Below are 15,626 nucleotides of genomic sequence, written 5' to 3'. Positions count from 1 at the left end.
AAGGATAAGTGATAAAATTTTGACGTGAGCGAAAATCGATGATAACGAGATGTAGCCTATGCACAGCAGTTTTCTTAACAATACCGACTCCTAAGATTTTTCTTCTAGTACAATTAAAGAGGAAATGGTATACATTCCAATCAAGGGAAGTTTCCTGAAGGTTTTAAATGTAAATATTCGCCCCTGTCGGGGGCCGAAAGGTCAGACAGAGGTCTAATTATTTTTCCCGATTTTTCATGCGATAAATATATTTGAAAGATGCCCTTAAAAATTCTAGCCCACATCCTGAAGCCGGGCCCCCAGGCTTAGATTTTTGATGACCCCAAGGGTTTTTACACGAGCAGCTCTAAAACAAATTTACAGTGTGAAAAAGACAAAAATGCATAAGAGCTCTCCCAGGGCTGGAGCCCGGTTAGCCCCATCTCCTTCCCATGGCAAGGCGACGATTTTTAGATACTCACTCTAAAAGTAGCCTCGCGCATGACCACATGAATTTGTGAACGTTCTTTGCAGGGGCGTAGCCAGAAATTTCGTTCGGGGAAGGAGAACCATCCGATTCGTTCTTGTCAGAAACTTTCCTGACACTGGGAAACCACAGAAACGGCGAGATGACTACAAAAAAACGTTTGCTACCGCAGGGAATCCCACGCGGAGAGGTTAGGGCACCATCTTCTTGGCGAGTATAAAAAAAATCTGCCGTCCAAATCGGCAATGAATTGTAGGTCCCGGGGTCTAATTATCCCTCGTGTGCAGAAAATGAACGTGGTGCAACAAAAATGATCAATTATACATTTCATCTAGCTGGAAACACATTTGCGAATTTTCGGACGCTTAACGAATGTTTCTCATAGATGAAAACTTTGTCTCTTGGCTCAACCCAACCCTGCCTACAATATACAGCCATGCATGGGCGTACCCAGAATTTTCTCGAGGTAGGGGTTTTCAATTTTTTTTCTTCTCGGTAGGGTTTACGTTTTTTCCTGCAAAATGAAACTATAATATCGGCTTGGGGAGGTCCCCCTTGTGTACGCCAATGCAGCCTGTAACATGGCCTTGTTGACGCTCGCCTGACCTTTACCCCTGATGTAATGGTAGTGCATGTGTTATGTTTTATTATTGAGTTTGTGTTATGTCTATCATATACTGTATGTTTATAGTTATTTTCTGTCGACTAAACAAACTTGTTACTTACGGACGTTTTTCGGTGCCGACGTGTCACGAACTGTTTTAGGAAGAAAGGGAAACTAGTTTCCAAACTTGCCGCTTGGAACGCCGATGTCGATGGGGGCGCATGTGCGTTACTCCTCATTTGCATGCTTAGTGATTTCAGGGCTATATATAATCACGTCCATGCTTCAAATCGGCCTTCAGTCTCATGTAGCGCTAAAATCTCAAATCATCCGAACAACTGGGCTGGTCCAATGTTCCCGTCACGCAAGTTCCCGTCCGTTGCTCTCCAAGAATGCTGTTCAGGGATGTGTAGTGTCCGTTCTCGATCTTAATACCTTCGTAGACCTTGCCGACTGCGATCTGGCGTTGGCTGGCATGGTCAATAGCAGTGATCTGATATTTTCCTCGTATGACGCTGCAATCTGATGCTACTCCTTCATCACGACGCCCGCCATCTGACTCCACCGCTTGAACGCCGAAATCCACGTGTAGCACGCTGATGTCCGCGATCTAATGATGCTTCTTCGTCAACGCCCTGGGTTCGTCGAGGTATCTGTTAACTGGACTCCACCACTTGATCGCTGAATACCATGTGTGGTTCTACCGGTGTTCATGATCTAGTATCGCCTCATCAACGCCCTGGGTTTGTCATGATATCCGTCATCTGACTTCTACTGCTTGATTGGTGAAGACCAAGTGTGACTCTGTCGACGTCCGTGATCCGATTCCGCCGCCTCGTCGACGCCTTGGGTTCGTCACCAAGTTCTATGTGTGACTCTACCGACATCTGTGGTAGAGCATCGTTTCTTGAAGACCATAGCTGAGTGTCACTTCCGTCTTAGTTGCTTCACCATAAGTATACTTTGCGATTTTCCCACTAGTGAAGGGTTTGCCCTTGAATTGATGTCTTAACTAATGTTTAAATTTGTAATAATAGAAATAAATAGTTGTTCGAAACTGTTTTGTTCATTGGCAGATAAAGACATATGTTGCAAGCCGTGGTTCTCAACCTTTTGTCTCACAGAGCTCTGTTTAGTATATTATTTCCATGGCGAGCCTCCACACAAGCCTCTTTTTATTTATTTATATTTATCAAATTCACAGATTTATTTTATTGGCCTGGAGCAACCGCAGAGTCTCTGGGAACTGCACACGGAGCCCTAGCCCCCAAGGTATAGGCGGAGATAGACTTTGAAGTCCGGGGGGGGGGGCACGGTCATTATTGCTTTGGGGGCAAGATGATGATGTCAATTCATGTATACATTATAGATCAGTCGACTCAACCTTTGATGTTAAGGGGGGCAATGCCCCCCTTAACATCAAAGGTATCAAAGGATCGTATTTCCACCCATGCCCCAAGGGCTCCGCGGAGCACTGGTCGAGAACCACTGTTATACAATTTATAACAGTGGTCTACATTTGGTCTATATTTCTATAGAAATATAACAGAAAAAAAAAAATTCAATATATATATATATTTTTTAATATGGGGGGACCCCCCCCCCCTTCCTTGCGTACACCTATGTGAGCACCCACGGGTTGGAAATACTTCCGACGCCCCTGGCCATGAGCAAAAAGATGGCAAATTTTGAACAATATTCAAGTGTTCAATTTTGTCTTTTGAGGGAATTTTCCCCTTTGCTGATACTTTTCAAATTATAAGGTTTGCATATGGTGAGAGAGCAATGAGTCAAACTAGAGTTTTTGAATGGCATTCATGGTATAAAAATGACTCCTATAGTGTCAAGAATAATGATTGGTCAGGACCACTATTTTCAAATAACAACCATTTATAACAAACATAGAACTGATTGCCAGAAGTGTATGCAGGAAGCAGACACAGGCAACTAATTCCCTATACCAAGATGATAAAAAAGATTTACAATATTAATCAAATCTGCCTATGATATATAATTATATCATTGCCATACGTAATGGTGATGCTTGTGGCAGAGTTATTAATCAATGTTATTATGCAATGCCTATTTTCGGTCTATTTGACATGGATGTATAATTCATAAATAAATTCCTCTTTAAACCTCCACTCTTTTTTGTTGATAAAGCTATAGAATCAACAGTGGTGGTTTAATAAAATTTGACTGCAGTTCTAATTGGTTTTTATGGCTTTTTTGCATTCTTCAGTGGTATATTATTCTTCTAAATAACAATCTATTTAGGAGAAAATGAATTATTTTTTCAGAACAGATTTTGTTTAGCAGACCATTCATGATGTCTGCAGACCAGTAGGTTCTTGTATTCACTCATCCGTGGGGCTAGTAACTTTCATTTTTCAATTCTGGTATTGCAGATTTCAGGGACGCCGGAAGTCAGAAATGATTGGTGTTGCTCAAAGTATGCGAGTCATTTCTCTGTACAGGCCATAATATTTACATATATTTTCTCCTGACCATACGTTCCTTTTTTGAAGTAGTGTCCCGTTTTTTCGAATCTATTTGATTTTAGCGATGACCCGTTTTTCAACCTACTTTTTGTAGTAGTGGTAAGATTTTTACTGCAGTAAAATGTAACATACCTATGCAGGAAGGGTATAGGGGTCCCGTGTCTTCCCCAAGACCAGACTGGCTGCCACGAAGCTGGGCTGGAAGAGATCTCGGCAATGGGATAAGTCCAGTGGCAAAGTTCTGGCGTTCATTCATTCATTCATTGCCCCAAGACCAGTACCGTCTTAATGCGTGAGCCCACATGAACAGGGCCGGGGGCCTCAAGACAACGTGGGTCTCACAAAAATGAGAACCAGTTAAAATTTTCGAGAATTTGCCAGGTGGGATCTCAGAAAAATCGCTTGGCCCTGGGCCCATGATGCTCTAAAGACGGCCCTGTCAAAGACAATCAAAAATTAAAATTATTTTTTTGAATGAATTAAAATATTGAAAGAAAATTCCTTCATGTGCTATATTTTTCAATTTCTGTTAATTTAAAATGTTTTTTGAAGGTAATGAATTCAAAATATCTCTGGGACAGATGCTCTTAGTCCCCCTCATAATATTCACATAAAACTGTGAAATTCTATTATAAACCGATAAAGTGGTGGAAAATGGGTTTAATCATCATTCAAATGATGGTTTTGATCATCAATTCTTTAAAACCATGCTAATGCGTATTCTGAAATAGAATAGTTCTATTGTATTTATTTTACAGTTTTTAATCAATGATTGGATTGTTGATGATTTAGTTGAATTCGCGTTTCAAGTTCCCCGATAATTTAAATTGACAACCATCACCACATAGTAACGTTGCTGGTCATTTGAGTAAGATGATTTTAGAATATTGGGGAAGCTTAAATTGAAAACAGAAAGTGATATAAATACATAATACATTGGTTCTCGAACTGTGTGCCGCGGCACCCTGCAAAGGTTTTCCGAAGCGACTGTTGAACTTCTCTGGGGAGCCGCGGATAAGCATTGATTAGGAAAAGAGGTGCCGTGGGTGGAAAAAGTTTGAGAACCCTCATAATATAAGTGTATAAGAGGCCCCACACATCCTTCAACGCTGCCTGCACTGGGATCTTTGACGGGCCCCCAGGCCAAGTGATTTTTCTGAGGCCCTATTAGGCAAATTATCGAAAGTTTAAACCATATCTAATTTTTGCGAGGCTTCTTCTCTTGGACCCCCGAGCCGTGCCTGGGTGTGCCCATTCTTTTTAACGGCACTCCCGCCCGCCCTTAGGGGCCGTTCAGGTATTACGTTACCAAATTTTTAGCCATTTTTGACTCCCCCCCCCAGCAAAGGTCAGCAAAACTCTGACCCCCTCCCCCTTGTCAGCAAAATTTCATCAGCACTGCCCCCTACCTTCTAACGCATATTGTTGGGATCAGAAACGTACGCAGCAGGGGGCCAAGGGGGCTCGTGTGCCCCCCAGATGAAAAAAATATTTTTTAATGTAAAAAACATTTAAAAAAATTATAATTTCAAAAGAAAATACCTTTATATGTTGTTATAATCGATTTCTGTTAATTTCAATGGTATTTGAAGGGTAAGAACTCAAAATTTAAGAAATTCATTGCTACCCACACTTTAAGCCATATATGGTAAACCTTGGACCAAATGTGGTCTTGAAGGTTATCTGATGTGGCTTGCCCCAAACCCAATTTTGTGAAAATGAACTAAGTGGCACATTTACAGATCGCTTAAATAACCTGTGGCACAATTCCAGAGCATTTAAGTGGCCCATGGCACATTTTCAGATCAGTGAAGTAAGCCTGTGGCACATTCAAAGATTACTTAAGTAACCCGCGATACAGTTCCAGAACACTCAAGGGATCTCTAAATGTGCCACGGATCATTTGAGTGACATGTGGTACAATTTTAGAGCACTTAAGCATCCCCCAGTGTGGTTCCTCATGAAGTTACCCACGGTACATTGCCAGATTATTTAAGTGATCCGTATCCACGGCCCCCACAAGGGGTCGGGCTGACAAGGATCCAGCCCTGGGGCCTGGGATGATTTTCATAATCTTTTTGTTTTTCACACTATAAATTTATCATAAAGGGGCCCCGTGAAAGATCCCAGCCTAGGGACCCTGCTTCAGGATGTGGGGGCCATGTCTGTGGCATAATTACGGATCACTTGAGTGATGCTTTGCACAGTTCCAGGGCACTTAAGCAGCCCGGACACATTTCCTGAGCACTTGAAGGATCCATGAAACATTTAGAGAACTCTGAAGAGGCTCTGTAAGGAATTTATCAATAGGGAGAATATTAGTTCAGGGCGCCCATAATATATCCAAAGGTTTTTTTGTTTTTGACAGACTCAGTAAGATGCTATTAAAAATATTTCATATTTTCATAAAGGGTGGTTGATGACATAAGCATCATCCAAACCCCCTCCCCCACTGTCATCTAAAGTCAGCAAATTGGGAACCCCCTCCCCCATCGATGCTGACGTAATACTTGAATGACTCTTTACCTAAGGGGCCCGGTGTGTCTCAATAGTTTCGGACACGAAAAATATTTGCCCGATTTTATATATTTGGGGGTAGGAATCACAAGGGCGTAGTGAGGGGGGGGACTTGGGGGGGGGTGTCTGGTCCCCTCCCGAAATGACCAAAAAAAAGGGAAAATGATGGCCAAATCTATTGTTCTATCACTTTGGTTCCCCCCGAAAGAAATTCTGGCTACGCCCCTGAGGAATCGGCATCCATTATTTCAAAATATGCAAAAATGCTGCGAAATATCCATACATAAAATGTTAAATACACAATTCAATAGATTAACACAAAAACTAGCGAAAATTCAGCACTGAAGGTAATTTTAAACTAATGAAAGAAAATAAAAAATCCTGAAACTGATAAAACTTTTGGACTTGATGAATCAAAAATAATTGAAAGAAATAATTCCTGCACCAATTCAGAATTTGCGGGGAAAATTTTTTTCAGAATTGTTGAAAGAAATAATTCCAGAATTGATGAAACTTCAGAATTAATGCAAGAAGCAATTTCAGAATTCATGACAGCCTCAAATAGTTTACAGTGTGTGCGGGGCATGGCCCCCACATGGGGGGGTGGGGGCTGACAGGGCTCCAGCCCTGGGGCCCGGGAGTCAGGGGGGGCCCGTGGAAAGATCTTTTTGATTTTTTTTTCTTTCAGATATGTTCCATAGGAAAATAGACAGGACTCTTTAATATCAATCATATCAATTTGTACTCGTATGGACGGATATCTTGAACTACGTACCTCAGATCTCATTGAAAATTTTTTTAACTATACACATGTACAAGTAAACGAAAAAAAAACAACCCGGAAACGAAGAAAAGAACATTGTACAAGCCCCCCCCCCCCCCGGCTCTCATGGCAGTCGTTCTCCTAGGAAGGAAGAAAAGACATTGTGATGGTCATGGCTACTGAGACGTCAAGAACACCAGTATTTTGTGTGTCCTCAGGGCTATAGCCACTAGAATAAGGGAGGCCATTAGAATAATCCTTATCTAGTCGTCGAGCGTGTGTAGGGACCTACAGGGATACCGCGCGACCCCTGCTGTTTCAGTTCGTAGAAGGCCATAATGTGTCGATAGAATGAAAATTGGAGTAAACAGGCGTCGTATTCCACAGTGAAATTGCCTCTGGGTGCCGATAAAGCACATGAACCCTGCCCCCCAACAACTTGGAACAGGGGCCTGTAGGCTGCGCTCTTCAGCGGACCCCCTCTATTGTGAACTAATAGTGTGGAAGAAAGATAAAAAATGACAAGAATGATCCAGGCCTGAAGCTCCGCCAGCCCCACTCTCGTGGGCGGGTTACGATCCTGAGACAGCTTTGCTGCAAGCTTTTGTATACAGTGGATCCCTCATTACTTTTTCCTCCTTGGGTCCTGCAACTCTCTGGTGCCAACTCTTATTACTGATACTCATGGAGATTTCTCGTTTAAAGGGTTTTCCCGCAAAAAGTATTGTACTGAATGGCTGTAATAGCGTGTGTACTGAATCATGTGATTTCGCTCACGGTCCCTCTAGTAACCCCCTCCCTCTCCCAGTCTGAACAAATCAAGGGTTTTTTCCCTTGCTTCTGAAAAAAAAAGGCTACATTCTGCATCAGGCTTTTTTATTCGCTGCACTGTCTTGAGGACACATCTCCCCTCAAAACTTCTATTCACAGACGATATTGTTGAACAGAAAAATATTTACGGTTCGCGTCTGCAAAAATACAGTTGTTCGAAATCTTTTAGCAAAATAGTTGAACGAGTTTGCGTACATAAAGGATTAATTTTTTTCCCACATGGATGAATCCTACAGTTCTAGCCCAAAAAAACGGTAAGCAAAACTAAAAATTTGAATTTTTGTTAAATTTTTATTTTGAGCATTAAGAGTTAACTATAATAAATCTATGTCAGAAGAGTTTAGTCCTGCATCGAGGCCAGTTGCGATGTTTGTTGAATTGTGTTTCATAAAGTTTAGAAACGATTATTTTTAATAGGGCATATCTACAAATTACAGAGTAACCTCGTTCATACGTCACTTAGTTATACGACTTTCATGTTTATACGACGTTTAACTTTGGTAGCAATTGGTAACAATACATTTTAAACAACAATACAACAAATACATTTTAATGTTAAAATATTTCAATCATTTATTTAACGTAAAACCTCAATTATTCGACGTTTTCACTTCGACTAAAACTCGGAAACTTTTGAAAAAAGAAAAACGTAATTTATATCCATCAAATGCGCACAAAATTTTTGTATGCAGTGAAAAAGCGTTGCTGCAACAGTTCTAGCATATTGTCACCGCAAAAGACATAAATTTTAGGGTGATTGCTGACGTATATGAAAATTGCCAGTGAGATGGTTGATGACCATTTAGAGTGGACTTAGATGATTTGCTTATTGCCTCTTTCTGAGAATACGCAGATGTGGAGAGTCCTGAAGAAATGGGTTTCAATTGTTTTGACAGCCATATGACCTTTCAGAATTTTTTCTCTCCCTATGTTTTCAACGTTATCCCAAGAGGGTGAGAAAGTCTACTGTAAGCGTTTGGGGGGACAGGTCTGCCGAAAATAGGTACACATGCACAGCAAGTTCTTTCAATCATTTCCTGTAGAGCTTTCTTTCGATGTGGTGCTTTGCTTGTTGACAGGGCTGTCTTAAGAGCATCATGGGCCTCTGGGCCAATTGATTTTTCTGAGGTCCAACCTAGAGAATTCTCAAATTTTGTAAGGCCCCCCCCCTCTTCTCTTGAGGTCCCCGGGCCGTGCTCGGGTGGGTCCATGTGTTCAGACGGCACTGCTTGCTGACTGTGTCAAATTCATCGTTAGTAATGTCGGAAAAACAAAAAAACACTCTCTCTAAAAAAACTGGAAATTTTGGAAGAATTCAACAAGAATTTTAAATTAATAAAGAAAGTTCATCTTGCAAACAGCCGTCATTTACGGGGGGGGGCCCTGGTATATATACATACATTGAGTACATGTGTTTTCCCCCCTGGAACAGCCCTGCTTGCAAACCAGGTGAATATGTTTGTTTCAATTTTTTGAAACAAACATATTTTTGATTATAAAGTAGAGAAACAACCAAAGAGCAAGCTCCGGATTGAAAATCATCTACTGCCAAAAAAAAAAGTCCAAGATGGGGAACTTTTTGCAAGTCGAGAAGATTTTGTTGCAATTTTGTACTCAATGTCGTGTCCCAAAGGTAATGTTGTGCCAAATTTTATTTCTTTAAATGATTTGAAATGTGATTTAATTTCCTCTCAAGTATGAAATATTTTTTTAGAACAGAATTGGAATGCAATTAAACACATAAAATTTTATAACATTTCGTGCCCTACGCACTAGATCCAGAGGGGGTGCAAATTTCATTCTGAAACCTCGCTTTCAACATTACAAGCAGGCGTCAAAATGCGCACTTGCCCCAGCTGACCAAGCATCTACACTGCTCAAAACAATTAGGGGAGCACGTGGTTTTAACAAAATTATGCAAATATGTATACCGATAAGTAACATAAAATGAATCATCCATAATTTAAAGCCTGGCAGGAAACGGAAGCAGAAAACTTCATATGCAAATCAAAGTTCATGACGTCAAAAACCAGACAAAAGAGATAAGGGCAGAAATCGGGATGTTGCAGAAACGTCTGTTTTACTGCCGTAACTGTGAAATTCGATTGGCAGTATTTTTTTTTTGAGACAAGGTGACTTGAGGATGTCTCAACAACGTGATTTACTGGAATCCATGGCATGCCGTGTTATAGGCAGACTGGAATCCGGGCAAACACAATGTAGTGTCGCGGACGCTGTTGGAGTCGCCAGAAATGTTGTTGCAAGGCTGTGGAATCGATTCCAAGAAACAGGAAATGTTAGATGTCGACCAGGGCAAGGTCGGCCACGCGCCACTACAGCAACTGATGACCGGTATGTACAGTTAACAGTCCATCGAAACAGAACAGAATGCTATGCAGCTGCAAAGACGGTTGCTCTTGGCAACAGGACGAAGGGTGTCCAGCCAAACAGTACGTAATCGGCTTCATAAGGGAGGGCTCTATGCACGTAGGCCAATGGTCTGCATTCCGTTGACCCCACACCACCGTGCGGCCCGAAGATATTTTCCCGTAACTTCTTCAAAGCATAAATAGGTGCACAAATCAATATCTCAAGCTCGACGTGACACCTCACATAAAGGTTGGCGATGCCCCTGGAAACAGCGACACACACTTTGAAAAAGCTGCTCTATACCATAGGCGGAGATAGAGTTGGAAGTGGGGGGGGGGGTACGGTTCTGGTGATAATGATGTCAATTCCTATATAAATATATACACTGCTCAAAACAATTAGGGGAGCATATGGTTTTAACAAAATTACGCAAAGATGTATACCGATAAGTAACATAAAATGAATCATCCATAATTTCAAGCCTAGCAGGAAATGGAAAAAGAAAACTTCATATGCAAATCAAAGTAAATGACGTCAAAAACCAGAAAAAGGAGATAAGGGCAGAAATCGGGATGTTGCAGAAACGTCTGTTTTACTGCCGTAACTGTGAAATTCGATTGCGGAGTATTTTTTTTTGAGACAAGGTGACTTGAGGATGTCTCAAGAACGTGATTTACTGGAATCCATGGCATGACGTGTTATAGGCAGACTGGAATTCGGGCAAGCACAACGTAGTGTCGCGGACGCTGTTGGAGTCGCCAGAAGTGTTGTTGCAAGGCTGTGGAATCGATTCCAAGAAACAGGAAATGTTAGACGTCGACCAGGGCAAGGTGTAACGTATCGGGATCCGATCCCTCTACGTTAATGGTGGTCTTGTCGTTATGTGGGAAATTCCTTCTTATTTTAGACCCCAGGGACCTCTCAGTTACCGGAAACCACCCGAGGACCCACTGGCGAACCGGTAAGGGCCAGAGTGTTCGATTAGTTCGGCAGTCGGCGGGTGGGGTCTTTCGGCTGTCGAACGAGAACGGGCCAGAGGTCGGGCTACTGATGTCCCACATAAATTAATTTCCCTCATGACGACGATGCCGCTATTTTCGTGGAGGGGTTTGATCCAATATATGTATAGTTGGGCGAGGCTTAGCCCAGTTTAAATTATTTTTATCGAAGAACTTCCCGGGGGAGTTGTTGCAAGTCTCGTTGTGCGGATACGAAAATATAGTGTTGTACTCACTTATTTTCGGCGGGGGGCTGCAGACCTCCGTCGGAACAATTCATTTCATATTGTTATGTTAGTAATGTTTACATAATCGGGAGAGTCTGATCAGCTCTCCGGATTATGTCATGTTGCCAGATTCCAATGTAATTAAATTGTAATGTTTATAATAGTGACGCATGAATATGCAAATTCGATAATTTTGTTGAGGCGAAAAGGCCATGCGAGGACATGTGGTCCCAAACTTCTTGTAAAAGGGGAGTATAAATTCCTCCCTCTTTGTCTCTCACATTGCGTTCGTCTAATCTTGTTCTGTTCAACTGAAGCCCTCTAGTAGGACGGTTCACCGTCTTACTACCGTATCTATTGGCCTTAGGCTGAATTGTTAAAATGCAATAATCTACATTATTTGAATCCGTTTTCCGGCAGGTCCGGAATCAAAATATAAAACAATCTTCACAGTCAAAGTTCTTCATTGCTGATCGAGGTGGTCCGGCCCTCAACCGAGAGGCCCCCGGAGCTGATCAAGGTGGTTCGGCCCTCAACCGAGAGGCCCCCGGAGCTGATCAAGGTGGTTCGGCCCTCAACCGAGAGGCCCCCTGGAGCTGATCAAGGTGGTTCGGCCCTCAACCAAGAGGCCCCCCGGAGCTGAGCAAGGTGGTTCGGCCCTCAACCGAGAGGCCCCCAGGAACTGATCAAGGTGTTCCGGTTCTCAACTGAGAAAACTCCTCTGGTATTTACGGAAAAGCTAACAACATCGGATGTCCGATCACTGCACAAGTTGACTGTTGTTGATCATCAATTGGTGAGCCAGTATCTTTACTGCTAACGTCAAATAGAGGGCTCCAAGATATACTAATCCATTGTTAAAATTAACTAACCCATATAATTGAATAAATAATAATATTTCATGCGAAAGTTTGTTTCTAATCATTTTCCACTTGTCGTTTGCCACTTTATTGCTGGATATTTCGAACCGGGCAAGCAACTCCCATAAGGGACGTTGCAAAGGTCGGCCATGCGCTACTACAGCAACTGATGACCGGTATGTACGGTTAACAGCCCGTCGGAGAATGCTATGCAGCTGCAAAGACAGTTGCTCTTGGCAACAGGACGAAGGGTGCCCAGCCAAACAGTACGTAATCGGATTCATGAGGGAGGGCTCTATGCAGGTAGGCCAATGGTCTGCATTCCGTTGACCCCCACGCCACTGTGCGGCCCGAAGAAGATGGACTGCTGAACATCAAGATTGGGAGCAACATGATTGGAGCCAAGTGCTGTTTACAGACGAGTCCCGATTCGGTCTGGAGTGTGACACCCGACGTGTTCTGGTATGGAGGGACAGGGGCACTCGAAATAACCCCGCATTCGTTCATGAAAGGTCACAATACAGACGAGCTGGTTGGATGGTATGGGGTGGAATCAGCATAGGCGGACGTACGGACCTGCATATCATTCGGAATGGCACTTTGACGGCCCGAAGGTATGCAGACGAGATACTGCGACCTCATGTCATCCCTTATGCTGGAGCCATTGGAGATTCCTTTGTTTTCCAGGATGATAATGCCCGACCACATAGAGCTCGTCTGGTGGAGAACATGCTTGAAGCTGAAACAATACAGCGTATGGAACGGCCAGCGTGCTCTCCTGACCTGAATCCAATCAAGCATGTTTGGGACATGCTCGGACGATGCATTGCTGCGCGACCAAGGCCGCCTGTTTGTTGGCAAAGTGTGGTTATGCACGAGTACAGACGGAAAGAATACGAGAATAATGATCGGCAAAATAACGGATTTATTTAACGACTGCATATTGATCTCCACTAGAAATCATTGAAAACTAAAGTCCATATTACGCCTAACATAGCTGATGAAACAACGCAAACATAACACTAAGACAAGAACCACACCAAAAAAAAAAAAAAAACAGGATCCCAAACAGTTCATATATATACACTTTACAAACATGTGCGATCACGTCATGATTTACATATCAGATCGTGATCGATCCGGTTACGGTTGAGTTCCTTTGATTTGCATGAAAAATAAATAAACCTAACACTGTTACTGTCCGAGACTTGCAGATTGCACTTCTTGAGGAGTGGAACAGTATTTCCCAAAGTCAGATCGATAACCTCATCGCATCCATGGCAAACAGGTGTGCAGCAGTCTTAGCTGTTCGAGGAGACCACACGCCCTATTAAAACTCATGCATCATGTCTAAACAGTACTTTTTTTTTATTGTTTACATGTAACCAAATTGTTGCCCTAAATCATTTTTTCATGTTTTTTCCATATTTTCAAAGAATTAAAGCTTAATTCCAAATTTTTTTTACGTCTTTTTTCTGTATTGCACATTGATACGTGTGTACTATCCATTGTATGCCAATACGTGGCTGTCTCGCACGGTTTTCTCCACTTTTTTGCTTGCTCCCCTTTATTTTGCTTGCTCCGTTTTATTTAACAAGTTTTATTTTCTCAGCGACTTTTTTTTTTGTACTTTTTAACTACATTGATCAGACTATTGATTGATGCCTTTTAACCCTTTACACGGCATAATAGCAATAAGCTTCCTTATGCAGTAATTCTTCCTTTTCAGCAGTAAATGAGTAATGGGTATATAGCAGCTTTTTCAAAGTGTGCGTCGCTGTTTCTAGGGGCATCGCTAACCTTTATGTGGGTGTCGTGGCGAGCTTGAGATATTGATTTGTTTATGCTTTGAAGAAGTTCTTTTATATGAGAAAATATCTATTAATCTATCCTGAAGAGCCGCTGGCGAATCATGAATTAGGCAAGGGAGCCGTGGTTGACGAAAGTTTGTGAACCATTGGAATAGATTGGGAAAGCATTCCACTGAGAGAGGGATTAACTTTACAAAATATTTGGGCTTGCCAGTGCTAAAATAAGAAGGCAAGATATCTTGTCAATGCCACTCAAAGGGTTGAGATCCTTCTGAAATCAGCGATGAAACGTACTGTCTGAAGTCTATTGCTGTGACTGCGTTGTGGAATTGAGATTCTATGATGCTCATTTTATTCTCATTCTTAATGGGCATATAGGGTGTATGAGAAAGTCCCTTGGACCCTAAATGACTTGTAAACAAAAAGAGCTACAGCAATGCAACTCCTTACAATGAAAGGGTCCCACGAATATGTCTTCAAAAATTTTAATTTAAAAAAAAAAGTGCTTTCAGTGAAATATTTGAACTATGTTCAAATGGTGATTGGTATTGCTCAGCAATACAATTCAAATGATTGGTATTGCTTTAGCAATACCAGCAGATATGTTCCGGCGTCCCTGGCAGATTTATAGATTAATTAAGTTCTTTTGAAATCACAAAATTGGTACTATGTTAAAAGTGAAAGTATTTAAAGAAAATGCAAGTGCCAACAGGCATTCCTGCTCATTATAATATTTATTTACTGCTGTACAGCTCCATTATAGATTTGGTAAAGAAAACAGGTGGCATGAAATGTAAACATTGTGTGGTCTTGATTGTAGAGAAACTAGAAGTGTGCACTAAAAAAAACTTTGTAGTGGCGTGTCTGTGTGAACCATTTGTCAAACATACCACATTGGCTCTTCAGAATATGTTGAATGAATAGTCACATTTCCAGTTCAAAGTGAGCATCACAAGACAATCCAACACAACAAGAGTTAAAATATGAAACATTACTTTAACATAATTAAATTTAACATTGGAAATTTATAAATTTCAAATTTTTACAATTACTCATAATAATCATTAAAGAGAGTTGATTTTGGGAGTTTTGTTGAGCCCTCTATAGCATAATCTCCCATGGTGTGTACCCAGATAATATCCCATTCTTTTTTTTCATCCTTTCCAGGAACACACCCTTTCAACACTTTTAGAAAATGCAGCTAAAAAAAATCGCCAGAATCACTCACCAATGAACTTTTAATAATTGGTATTACTTTTAACAAAATGACAGATTTTGGCTCAACTTCCAATGTGACCGCTTCTGACAGGGGCGTAGCCAGAAATTTCGTTCGGGGGGGGGACCACTTTCATTTCGGGAGGGGAACAAAGTGACAGAACAATGGATTTGGTCATCTTTTTCCCTTTTTTCGGTCATTTTCTCACATTTCGGGGGGGGGGCAGACCCCCCAAGTCTCCCCCCCCCGCTACGCCCTTGGCTTCTGATCCATAATTGGGGTCATTGAAAGTAATGATTAATAGCACTTTATCACAAAGGGGAAAAAGGGAATAGTAATAAATGACCTCTCTCATAGCATTGGTATTTTCATTTTGAGTTATTGGACAGTATAACCGGGGCCTTCGTGATTTTTTCCTTCTTACCGGGCCTGCTCTAACAAGCATGAGAGAGCCGTGACGTC

At 41.8% G+C, this 15,626-nt stretch overlaps 1 protein-coding gene across 4 annotated transcripts in view; it reads left to right on the top strand.

The window, feature by feature from the left end:
* Positions 1–15,626, top strand: part of LOC149084792 (xaa-Pro aminopeptidase 1-like) — a 537,471-nt gene that overhangs the window by 325,938 nt on the left and 195,907 nt on the right. The window lies entirely within an intron of this gene.

The sequence above is a fragment of the Pholcus phalangioides genome, unplaced genomic scaffold (assembly GCF_987345545.1).
Source record: "Pholcus phalangioides strain wild (caught in Gottingen) unplaced genomic scaffold, Ppha-v1.0 ptg000007l_1, whole genome shotgun sequence".
In the NCBI taxonomy this organism is placed as follows: Eukaryota; Metazoa; Arthropoda; class Arachnida; order Araneae; family Pholcidae; genus Pholcus; species Pholcus phalangioides.
The sequence above is the reverse complement of the archived record's forward strand: the minus strand, read 5'-3'. Positions and strand labels throughout refer to the sequence as shown.